Source organism: Lactuca sativa, chromosome 9 (assembly GCF_002870075.4).
Source record: "Lactuca sativa cultivar Salinas chromosome 9, Lsat_Salinas_v11, whole genome shotgun sequence".
Taxonomy (NCBI): domain Eukaryota; kingdom Viridiplantae; phylum Streptophyta; class Magnoliopsida; order Asterales; family Asteraceae; genus Lactuca; species Lactuca sativa.
The window spans coordinates 20282469-20296180 of record NC_056631.2 but is presented as its reverse complement, the minus strand read 5'-3'; the positions used below and the strand labels follow the sequence as shown (position 1 = coordinate 20296180).

General features: G+C 39.8%; 1 pseudogene; it reads left to right on the top strand.

Moving 5' to 3' along the window:
- LOC122196049 (protein Ycf2-like) overlaps positions 1-13712 on the top strand; it is a 40671-nt pseudogene that overhangs the window by 613 nt on the left and 26346 nt on the right.

Below are 13712 nucleotides of genomic sequence, written 5' to 3'. Positions count from 1 at the left end.
CCATTAGGATTATGTCTCCAAAAGCACATGTATTGTTCTTACAAAATGAGCTGATAGGTAGTGGACTCGTTGTGGTCAATAGTTCCTTTTGGAAGCGTCAGGGATCTTGATAGTGGAGGGTTTGATCTGCTCAAGTTGTGCATCAGATACGGAGAACATGGTTAGCTCCCAATATGGCTCAGTTATCTTGAGTTGAGATGGAAAATTGGCGCTCTGTCGATTGGCTTCAGAGTCGGTAAGAGTATTTCCGCATAGGCTTTGTTCAACATTTGTGGGACCATTGGGTTTAGTTGTGGACCCATTTCCAATCAATTGGTCATTTCATTTTTCATCAACATCTGGGAGTCGTTTGAAGGTCTCTGAGAAGTGCTAGTTGAAGGTGTAATTGGTGCGTCGACCCTTAATCAAAGTCTTTTCAGTAGTATATCTAGGCTCATATATGTGTACCCTTGGTGGTTTGGTCGAGAAATTATAAGTTCTAGCAAGTGATGGGTTATGAGCATTCTAACACCCCTAAGTGTACATGCAACCCTAGAAAACCTTGGATTTATGTTTGTCTAAAATACATGCAAAATATGATTTCCAAGGTTCATAATCCTATCTAGCATACATGGGGAACTTTTAACATAAAAGATGGCTAGAATTACATACCTTGTAGTTGATTTGATTCCTTGAAAACCTTGAGAGCATAGCACCCCAAGTGTGATGCCTCAAACGTTTCACACAACACCAAATGCTTTGGAATAACTTTAAGAGAATGTATAACACTTGCAAAAATCGGCTTCCCCTCTCTTATGCTTCTAGTGTAGCCGATTTTGGTGTACATCTTGTTCTTTATATAGTGTGTCACATCTAGGGTTACACCATGTAAACCCTAATGTGACATGACTCTTCATTTCCATGACCCATGGGTTTGTAACTCCCATGGAGCATCTTATGGGTTTTAACCCAACTTGATAATCCATGGAGCATTAGCCCACTATACAAGTTATGGACGATTTACATAATCAACCCATATATATAATTAGTCATCTTTTGATAACTTAATTAATCCAAAATTAATTCTTCATCAATACTAATTAAATAATACTATTAATATATTAGAACTTATATTATATTAATAAACCACAAGTGTTATTTCTCTCATTTTGTCTATCCAAATGCATGATGCCATGCAACCCAAATGGACCATGTCGGGTTGGGTCAAGTACATACCATAAATAGTTATGGACTTAGACACCTTATCCAAGAGCAGGTTCTAGTCTGGCGGTTGCCTTAAGTAGTGAAAGTTCGGATGTTACGCTTGTTGGATTGGTGTCTAAGTCCATAACTATAATTGGTATGTACTTGACCCGATTTGTCATGGTCCATCTAGGTTGCATGGCATCAGAACAATTTGGATAGACTTTTGTGAGAAAAGGTTATTTATGATTTATTAATATATTATAAGTTCTAATATATTAATATGAAATCATATTATTTAATTAGTATTGATCAAGAATTAATTTGGAATTAATTTTGTGATCAAAAGACACTAATTAAATATATGAGGATTGATTGTGTAAATCATTCATTCTTATATATGTGGGGTTATGATCCATAGTTCTTCATGTTGGGCTAAATCCATAGTTCTTCATGTTGGGCTATTCAAGATAATTACGTATTTGCAAAATACCGTCTCAATTCATCCTATTTCATCAGATTCGGGATGTGATATGGTTCCGAAGGATGAACATGATATGGACAGTTCCAACAAGATTTCATTCTTGAACAAAAATCCATTTTTTGATTTATTTCATCTATTCCATGACCGGAACAGGGGAGGATACACGTTACACCATGATTTTGAATCAGAAGAGAGATTTCAAGAACTGGCATATTTATTCACTCTATCAATAACGAGCCGGATCTGGTGTATCATAAGAGATTTGCCTTTTCTATTGATTCCTATGGATTGGATCCAAAACAATTCTTGAATGGGGTATTCAACTCCAGGTATGAATGGAAAACGACATCTTTATTGGTTTTATTGGTTCTACTTCCTATTTTTATGAAGAGAATGAATCTTTTTATCGAAGGATCAGAAGAAAAAAAAAGGTCCGGATCTCCTGCGGGAATGATTTGGAATAGCCAAAACCAAAAATAGTGGTATTTGCTAGCAACAACATAATGGAGGCAGCCAATCAATATAGATTGATCCGAAATCTGATTCAAATCCAACATAGCACCCATAGGTACATAAGAAATGTATTGAATCGATTCTTTTTAATGAATAGATTCGATCGCAACTTCAAATATGGAATTCAAAGGGATCAAATAGGAAAGGATACTCTGAATCATAGAACTCTAATGAAATATATGATCAACCAACATTTATCGAATTTGAAAAAGAGTCAAAAGAGATGGTTTGATTCTTTTTTTTTCTCGAACCAAGAGATCCATGAATCGGGATCCTGATGCATATAGATACAAATGGTCCACTAGGAGCAAGAATTTCCAAGAACATTTCGTTTTTGAGCAGAAGAGCCATTTTCTAGTAGTGTTCGATCGATTACGTATTAATCAATATTTGATTGATTGGTCTGAGGTTATCGACAAAAAAGATTTGTCTAATCCACTTCGTTTCTTTTTGTCCAAGTTGCTCCTTTTTTTTTGTCTAATTCACTTCCTTTTTTGTTTGTCAGTTTCGGGAATATCCCCATTCATAGGTCCGAGATCTACATCTATGAATTGAAAGGTCCGAATGATCCACAATTTTTAGAATCAATAGGTCTTCAAATCGTTCATTTGAAAAAATTGAAACCCTTCTTTTTGGATGATCATGTGATTTGCCAAAAATCTAAATTCTTGATCAATGGAGGAACAATATCACCATTTTTGTTCAATAAGATACCAAAGTCGATGATTGACTCATTCCATACTAGAAATAATCGCAGGAAATCCTTTGATAACACGGATTCCTATTTCCCAATGATATTCCACGATCAATACAATTGGCTGAATCCCGTGAAATCATTTCATAGAAGTTCATTGAGATCTTCTTTTTATAAAGCAAATCAACTTCGATTCTTGAATAATCCACATCACTTCTGCTTCTATTGTAACAACAGATTCCCCTTTTATGTGGAAAAATCAATAATTATGATTTTACGTATGGACAATTCCTCAATATCTTGTTCATTCGCAACAAAATATTTTCTTTGTGCGCCGGTAAAAAAACATGCTTTTTGGGGGAGAGATACTATTTCAGCAATCGAGTCACAGGTATCTAACATATTCATACCTAAGGCTTTTCCACAAAGTGGTGACGAAACGTATAACTTGTACAAATCTTTCCATTTTCCAAGTCGATCCAATCCATTCGTTCGTAGAGCTATTTACTCGATCGCAGACATTTCTGGAACACCTCTAACAGAGGGACAAATAGTCAATTTTGAAAGAACTTATTGTCAACCTCTTTCAGATATGAATCTATCTGATTCAGAAGGGAAGAACTTGTATCAATATCTCAATTTCAATTCAAACATGGGTTTGATTCACACTCCATGTTATGAGAAATATTTACCATCTGAAAAGAGGAAAAACAGAGTCTTTGTCTAAAGAAATGCATTGAGAAAGGGAAGATGTATAGAACTTTTCAATGAGATAGTGCTTATTCAACTCTCTCAAAATGGAATCTATTCCAAACATATATGCCATGGTTCCTTACTTCGACAGGGTACATATATCTAAAGTTTTTATTTTTAGATACTTTTTCAGTCCTATTGTCGATACTAAGTAGCAGTCAAAAATTTGTATCCATTTTTCATGATATTATGCATGGATCAAAAATATCATGGCGAATTCTTCAGAAAAAATTATGTCTTCCACAAAGGAATCTGATAAGTGAGATTTCGAGTAAGTGTTTGCATAATCTTCTTCTGTCCGAAGAAATGATTCATCGAAATAATGAGTCACCATTGATATCAACGCATCTGACAAATGTTCGGGATTTCCTCTATGCAATCCTTTTCCTTCTTCTTGTTGCTGCATATCTCGCTTGTACACGTCTTCTCTTTGTTTTCGGGGCCTCTAGTGAGTTATAGACATAGTTCGAAAAGGTCAAATCTTTGATGATTCCATCGTCTAGGATTGAGTTGCGAAAACTTCTGGATGGGTATCCTACATCTGAACCAAATTCTTTCTGGTTAAAGAATCTCTTTCTAGTTGCTCTGAAACAATTAGGAGATTCTCTAGGTGGCAACATGCTATTGGGTGGTGGTCCCACTTATAGGGTCAAATTAATACGCTCTAAGAAGAAATATTTGAATATAAATCTCATCGATATCATCGATCTCATAAATAATTATATACCAAATGATGGTCTCGTAGAGCTAATTGTCACACTTTAAGAGATTAGGGGTTAAAAGTGTAATTTTCAGACTCAATTTATAATTATTTATGAAGGAAGGGGCTGATGGGTAACAATTAGGACTCAATATGAAAGGAATTATGGAACTAAGGGATAAAATGTAAATATGGGTTATATTGTAAAGATTTATGGAATTGGGGGTTAAAAAGGTAAATACTGGATTAGTTTTGAAAAGATTGCCAAGGCGGAGGGCTATTAAGTAAATATTGTACTTAAATTGTAAAGGATTATGATTATGAGGGTTTATATGGTAAATATCGGCCTTATTTTGAAAGAAATGAGGAAAGGAGGGATTGATGTTGTTTGTTGGGTCTTGTTTTGTATTATGTATTGCGTATATTGGGCTCGTTAGCTAGTCCATTATGTATCTCCGGTATGGGCCTGTCCATCTGTGAGTTTAGTAGGGTTTAGTTTATATATAGGTGCTTGCATGCCCCTAGAAAGTAATGATAGAATAGAACGATCAGAGAGTTATTATTCAGCAAGTTTATTGTTATCGTTCTTGTAACCCTAGAATCCTCTACAGCGGAAGTTCTTAGTCGAGCTCTGCTAAGGATTGAGTAATCTAATCATTCGACACATCTTGATTCATACTTGGGTTATTTACTGTTTATATATTCATCGCTTACCTGTTACATAGATCTAATCGATCATCAAGTTAATTAATAACTTATCAATTGGTATCAAAGCAGGAGGCTGTGTAATTCATACACATCTTTTCTGTGAAAAAAGGTTGCGATTAGGGTTATTCCGCATTAACTAATATTTATTGAGCCGTCATCCCATAATTGACGTAACTCAGCATTTATTTGTTTTGCCCTAATCTTCTCAGTAAGATGATTAAACACGATATTGAAAGGAAGTTGATTGAACAAAAAGTTACATTTTTGAATGGTCTTAGATCTGAGTGGAGAGCGGTTGTGTCCACTGTTAAAGCTCATGAGCAATTCAAATCATATTCATTGGCTAAACTGGTAGGGACTTTGAAATCCCAAGATAAGATTGTCTTGCAGGAGAAAAATGTGGTTTCAAGCTTGGGTTCCTTGGCCCTTCTGTCTAAAAGCAAAAGTGTGGTAGAAGATGAAGATCTTAACTTAGAAGACTATGACCTTACCTCTGAAGATTATGCAATGATGGTGTCAAATCCAAAGAGGTTTATTAAGAAAAGGTTTCCTACCAATAAGAACAGAAATTGGCAGGGAAGCTATAGTTCTGAAAAACTGAGGGAGGAATCGAAGCCAGAAGAACCAAAGAAAGAGCCGAAAGCTGAAGGAGATTCAGGTGTGAACTGCTACTACTGTGGAGGAAAGAACCACTATGCCAAAGACTGTGTCCTAAAGAAAATGGCAGAAAAAGATGAAGAAGCTGTGTTGATGAAAAAACTGGAAGAGATCAAGAGAAAGAAAACTACTGCTAACCCTTCTATGAATGCTTTAATTGTGCAGGGTTCGGTAGCGGATGATGAGTTCGGTGGCGTGGAGGTCTGGTCAACCGACTCTGAGGATGATGAAGTCAGAAAGCCATCTCATGGAAAGGCTTACATTGCGAAAGGTGAAGGAAGCGGTGGAAAGTGTTTGATGGTGTCGGATGTATCTCAAATGAGGGGATACAACACAGACGGTGGGAATGAAGACACGAAGGAGCGAGAGGACTTGTGCTTCACAGCAAAACCTCTCAGCGTGCAGTTTAATGAGCTTGATGAATTAATCAAGAAGGTACAATCCATTTTTGTTTCATTCAAAGTCCCACAAAATTCATATGAAAAACAATTAAAAAATGTAAATTCAAGAATCTCTCATCTAAACAGCAGTTTAACTCAAACACGGGTCACCAATTCTAACCTAACTGACCAAATAAGCAGGGTGTCTTCAAAGAGTGAGGAACGGAGGATGTGGATATAGCTGAAGGAGTCGGAGTTGATCAAATCCAAAGACGAAAACATTTATTTACAAAGAGACAATTTAAAACTTTTGAAACAAAGGAATGTGTTTTGTTTGATTGCTAAGCGTCTTTATTCTAACATCACTCAACTTCATCTTAACTGTGAAATAGGACAGAAAATTCATCGCATGATTTTGCCCTTCCTTGAGTTTAAGGAAGATGAAATTGACGTTAAAGCATATTGTCACAACTGGAAATTTTGTGTCATGTAATCTATACACTCAAGTTAATGTAAATCAAAAACTTAAAAACATGTGTGACACCTATGATTATGACATCAAAAACTTCAATCAAATACATCATACAAGTACTACAAATAGTCATCAAACAATTGGAAACTATAGAAGTTCTTACTTAGGTCCACCGTGGACTAGAACTTCCTTATTGGATCCAAATGGACCAATAAGCTTCCAATTTGACTATCATGGGCTTAGAACCCTAATTGGGCTCTAATTGGACCCACACTAATTTATTTCAACATTTTGGGCCATGTTGGGCCTAGAATGAAATGAATTAAAAGCTTTGATCCATGAATAACCTAAACTAGTCCAACAAAAATGTAAAAATCCTACCACATTCTTTTAGGCTTAAAACATACCCAAACAAACTCTAATATTGGGCTTAGGGGCAAAAAGCCCAAATTTTTCCTTTTCCCTTCCAAACTCTCGGCCCAAGGCCCAAGTCCAAGAAGAAATGGAAGAGTTGACTATTTGCTTGCCACCTCACTATTAACCAAAGGACTTCCATGTAAGAGACTCATACTTCCATGCACCATCCTTTCATGCATCTCTCTTCTTCTCCTTCTCTCTCTCACTCTCTAAGTCTTGAAGAACAATCCTCCCGCCTCCTTCAAAATTTTCGTGAATCAAGAAGCTTCACAAGGAGAATCCATCACCAAAATCATCATCTAAGGTAAGTTGATGACTAATCCATGATCTAACTACTTCATTCCATCAAAAATCCCTTCTAAATCTATTCCAACTTGTGATCATGCACCTTAGAAGTCACCAAACTCGAGATCTACCAAGGAAAGGTGCTAGGGCCGAAAATCACTTCATTTCTCTTCCATCTTCTCTCCAAAACCGAAACCACATCCAAGGTGAGCTTCATACCCCCTATTTTCTGTTTTTATGAGTTTTGTGGGGGGGGGGGAATACAAGTGAAAGTGTAGATCTATATGTGTTTTGTATGCCTTGTATGATTTCCATGCTTATATGTGTGTTTTTGTGTGTTATAATGTTGGATCTAGCCATAAAACCCCTCAAAACCGAGATATACCTTATGTTAAATGATACTAGCATCAAGTACATTCCTACATACAAAGTGTTCCAAGAAAAATAGCTAAATGGCTTAGTAACATTTTCTTTGGGCTAAAAACTCAATTTTTGGACATAAAATGCTAAAAATATATAGTTAAAGGGCCCAAATTGAAATATTTCGAAATCTGATGGGGGAGATGAGTCAAAACAGTTTCCATAATGTATTTTCTGAAAATATGCTTGTTGGAGGATTAAAAACATAAATTTCAAGCTTAATGGACTAAAAATGACATTTTCGGCCCAATAAGGCCCATTATGCAAAATTTTCTGATTTGGAGGGCCAAAACTGTGTTTTTCTGTAAAACAGTGGACTATTAGTGTTCCAAGTCCTTTTCAAAGGTTTAAAATGCTTTTTAAATTTAAAAAGGACCAAAGTTGCAAAATTTTTCTAATTTGGGCCAAAATTGTCAAAATTGCGAAAAAGAGGGGTTATAACCGAGAAAACTGCATTTTCAGGGACTTAAACTGTTTTCAATGAAAAATATGCTGAAAAATATTAATTTCAATAATTTTTGGTGTTAAAATGTCAAGAAAAATGATTTAAGGACCAAACCGGAAAGTTATTTAATTAAAGGGTTGAAAAAGTAAATTTTACAAACAATGAGGGGCTGAAAACAGAAAACTTCCAAGGCTAATTCAATACACGCAATTTGATCAAATAATGGCACTGCGACTATCGACGAAATACAATACACAACAATACCAAAAGTCGTTGCTAAACGAATTGGTTCGGTCTCGAACCAATAAAAACCCGAAACTACTAACGCGACAATATCTCGATTCATACAAGTAACATTTGGGAATTCAATATACATGCGAGTGTGCACAGGCATCTACGCACCATCTTTGGGCCCCAAAAGTGTAAAATCTTGTTTGTTGGGCCTAGCTAGCCCAATGACCTGATCTTAAGGCCCGAAGACTTCTACCTTACGAAGTGTTGGGTTTTACCGATCTAACACAACGTAAAAGGACTTTCAATGGCTTGTATACTATCGGTCCCCAAGGGTCCTTTGGTATTGCTAGTAAAGTCGATATTTCATGCGAGGCGGGTCAGGGACCCCTCGTACCTTTTTTTTTATCCCCAGTCGGTTAATGGAGTCATCGGGGTCTTCGTGTCCTCTTTCTCTTCGAATGTGGGGAAGTCAGGGCGGTTGGATAACGTGATTAGTACGAACGACGCCTACGGGATCGTTAGTATAGCTATAAACTGGTCGTTTGTGTAACGCGTGTTTGTAGTAATTAATCATGCTCAAAAATAATCCAACGTCGCCTGGGATTGATAACTACACGCGTTGCAATGGTTTCAATGTAACTTCATGGAATTCAAAGAATTAGGAAAACATCGGGTTTTCCTAGGGTTTTTCCAATACATACAGATTCGAAATGTATACAAGATTAATGAATAATTTTTACAAGTATAGAAACAAACAAGCATACCTATGGATCTTCACGAACGTTTTCAAAAGCTTTTCTTTTCAGAAAATATCGGATTTTCTGGTGGTTTTCAAAACGATACAAAACATTGTTTTTTTCAAATACCGCTTATGAACTCACCAATATTTCGCATGTTGACGTTTTTCAAAATACTTGTATTCTCAGGGAACCGGTGAATCAAAGGAAAATGTACTCAGTGATGGCTTGCAGTTTACTTATTAACGACTCGAACAATTTATTTTTGGGATTGTAATGTTTAAACAATGTACTTCATGTAAACTTTATTAGTTGTACTATATTAATGCATGGTGACGAATGTTGTTACGTATCATATGTATTCAATGTTATGGTATTCAATTGAGTCACGACAGCTCCCGAACGTTTCCGCCGTCTGGTTCGGGGGTATTCAATCTAGGGGAAGCACACGACGTCGGACCCGACGAATACGTAGACACTGACTACGAATTTGGAGAGATCGACGACAACGGCGAGGAAGGTCAGGTCGGGGACCAGGACCCCGTCCCGCCATGCGAGAACGAGACACAACCAGATCACCCCGCTCCACCAGTGAACCCCCTAAGAGAGAACCGTTCCCTCGAAGCTGAGATCGCCGCACTGCGACAACAGCTGTATGCTATGGAAGCTCGGGCAGTGCGAGCAGAGCATGAGAGGGATGAGGTTATTGGAGACATGGCAAAGATGGCGCAGTTACTGGCGCAACATTTCGGCATATGACCTCGGGAACACCTCCAGACGTAGCTCATCACGGATAGGGATAGACTTATCATAATAGGTCATTAGGAACTATGTTATGTACTCCGGCTCTATGTTTAAGTGACTACACTACTCATAGAGCCGTTATGCTGTCGAATTAGTGTCACTTTTGTATGCTCTTACGAGCAAATTTTCTTGTATTAAATGCGGATAATATTAATGAACTTTTGTGTGTTTTGCTATGATATTACAAGTTGTTATGTGTTGAGACGTTATGATTGTATGTCCGATGGTAGCAATGTCTACGTTCGTACCATACACCTAGTTAGTAGGATCACAACCTCACAGAAACCACATACACTCAACATCTTTCCGTTTCATGACAGAAAGATGCCTCGCCGAGCTACTCGCGGAAATCCCGAACCCACCCCGCCCGAAGTTGACACCACTGCTTTCCAGGAAGCCGTGTCTGCTGCTGTCACGGCAGCTATGGCACAACTTCACCGAGGGAACAACGGAGGAGGCAACGGGAAAGGGTCCGGAAGTTCGAACAACGGGACCAATCAAGGACCCACTAAAACGTGCACCTACAAGGACTTCACAAACGCTAAACCACGAACTTTCAACGGCACTGGAGGGGTGATCACTCTGAAGCGATGGATCGAGAAGGTAGAGTCGGTATTCGAGATATGCGATTGCCCCGAGCAGATGAAGGTGAAGTTCGCGGCCTGCACTTTTGTGGACCAAGCACTCACTTGGTGGAACGGACACGTAGAAGCTATGACGCTCCCTGTAGCCAACTCTATACCATGGGCAGAAATGAAAGAAATGTTAATGGCTGAGTACTGCCCCCGAGGCGAAATACAGAAGATGGAGCAAGAGCTATGGAATCTCACGGTGCAGAATGCGAACATCGATGCCTACATATCGAGATTTAGCGAACTATCTCTGCTGTGCCCGGGTATGATCACATCAGAAGGAAAGAAGATTGAACGATTCATCTGGGGACTGACATCCCCCATTCAAGGGAATGTGATAGCTGCGAACCCTGAAACGTTTGACAGTGCGAAGAGATTGGCGAAGAGGTTGTATGATCATAACAACAAGAAGGGCGAAAAGCCAGTGGAGGCTGAGAAGAAAAAGGAGGGTGATGGCAAGAAAGGGAGGAACAACAAGAGAAAGGGGCGTCAGGGCCCCGAGACCTCTAAAAAGCAGCAAACAGTGGCAGTTAACGCTGTCACCGCACCGGTTCCATCCACACCACATGCTCCAGCCTCAGCTGCTTCATATGCTTCAAGACCCTATTCCGGTAATCTTCCCAAATGCAATAAGTGCGGTTTCCACCATCACGGCGAATGCAGGGAATTCCATTGCACCAGTTGCAACCGAAGGGGACACACTGCAAGGTTCTGCAGGGCTTACCCTCCTCAGAATCAAAATCAGGGAAACAACCACAACAACAACAACCACCGCAATAACAATACCACCAATGCCGGCGGCAACAATGCAGGGCCTAGCCACACCTGCTTCGGGTGTGGAAGGACGGGGCATTTCCGCTGAGATTGCCCTAACAACAACAATTCAGGAAATAGAGGAGCAGGAAGGATGCTGACTATGGGTCAGGGTGATGCAGTTCAGGACCCCGCAGTTGTGACCGGTACGTTTCTCCTAAACCACACTTATGCATGCATCTTATTTGACACCGGAGTGGAGCGAAGTTTTGTAAGCGAGAAGTTTAAACATTTATTAAAACAACAACCCCAGAAGCTAAATGAAACCTATACGGTGGAAATGGCCAACGGGAAAACCGAATCCACTGGGGAGATCTACATCGGATGTACCGTAACCCTTAACCAACACGTCTTTCGAATAGACCTAATGCCAGTATCAATTAGGAGTTTCGATGTGATTATCGGCATGGATTGGTTAAGCCCCCACCATGCTGAGATTATGTGCCACGAGAAGGCCGTTCGCCTTCGTCTCGCAAATCACGAAACCCTAGTAATTTATGGAGACAAACCCAGCACGAATCTTCGTCTCATCTCGTGGATCAAGGCACAAAAACATCTGCGAAAGAACAATTTGGCGTTCTTGGTTCACATAGTGGACAAGACCAAAGAAGAAACTAACATTCAACATATTCCGGTAGCGTGTGAATTTCCAGACGTGTTTCCTGAAGATCTTCCAGGAGTACCCCCAGAGAGACCGGTTGAATTCCGAATCGACCTCGTTCCAGGAGCAACTCCTCTCGCTAAATCACCATATCGGTTGGCTCCTGCTGAAATGCAGGAATTGTCCAGCCAACTCAGTGAGCTTCTGGACAAGGGATTTATCCGACCTAGCTACTCGCCATGGGGAGCTCCGGTGCTCTTTGTCAAAAAGAAGGACGGATCTTTCAGAATGTGCATCGATTACAGAGAGTTAAATAAACTCACTGTTAAAAACCGCTACCCACTCCCACGAATCGATGATCTATTCGACCAGCTCCAAGGAGCTAGTTATTTTTCTAAAATAGATCTACGGTCCGGATACCACCAACTCAAAGTCCGGGAAGAGGATATTCCTAAAACCGCTTTCCGAACCCGCTACGGACATTATGAATTCGTCGTAATGCCCTTCGGTCTAACAAATGCACCTGCCGCATTTATGGACCTAATGAATCGAATCTGTCGACCGTTCCTTGACAACTTCGTCATTGTTTTTATCGATGACATCCTCGTCTATTCTCGAAGCAAAGAGGAGCATGGCCAACATCTCCGACAAGTCCTAGAAACTCTACGATCAGAAAAGCTTTACGCCAAACTCTCCAAGTGCGAGTTCTGGCTCCGGAGTGTGAATTTCCTAGGCCACGTAGTTAGCCAAGACGGAATTCATGTGGATCCCTCTAAGGTCAAAGCTGTGGAAGGATGGGCAACTCCGACCACGCCCACAGAAATTCGTCAGTTCTTAGGCCTAGCAGGATACTATAGGAGATTCATTCAAAACTTCTCTAAGATCGCCAAGCCGCTTACCTCGCTTACGCAAAAGGGCGTGCCATTCAAATGGACAGACCGACAAGAGATTGCGTTTCGAACCTTGAAGCAAGCTCTCTGTAGCGCTCCTGTACTATCTCTACCTGAAGGAACGGAAGATTTTGTGGTCTACTGTGACGCGTCGAATCAGGGCTTAGGTTGCGTTCTCATGCAACGTGGAAGAGTGATAGCATATGCGTCCTGCCAACTAAAGACGCACGAAGTAAATTACACGACCCATGACCTAGAACTGGGAACCATGGTCTTCGCTCTGAAAATTTGGAGGCACTACCTGTACGGTACAAAGTGCACCATTTTCACGGACCACAAGAGCCTCCAGCACATCTTGAATCAGAAGGAGCTGAACATGAGACAACGAAGATGGGTGGAATTGCTAAACGACTACGAATGTGAGATCAAGTACCACCCAAGCAAGGCCAACGTGGTAGCTGATGCATTAATTCGGAAGGAGTACTCTAATTGCCATACGAAAACTCTCTCGATAACCATTCAATCTCATCTGGCCACTCAAATAGCATCAGTCCAGTCGGAGGCTATGAAAACGGAAAATAGAGCTAGCGAGGCATTGCGCGGGATGGAAAAGAACCTAGAAGCAAGGGAGAATGGGGTATGCTACTTCATGAACCGTATTTGGGTCCCAAAAATCGGAGGATTTAGGGAGGGCGTTATGAAGGTAGCCCACAAAACACGATACTTCATTCATCCCGGTTCGGACAAGATGTATTTGGACATTAAACAACACTATTGGTGGCCTAACATGAAGGCGGAAATCGCGACTTATGTTAGTAAGTGCCTTACGTGCGCCAAAGTAAAGGTGGAATACCATAAACCTTCAGGATTGTTACAGCAACCGACAATCCC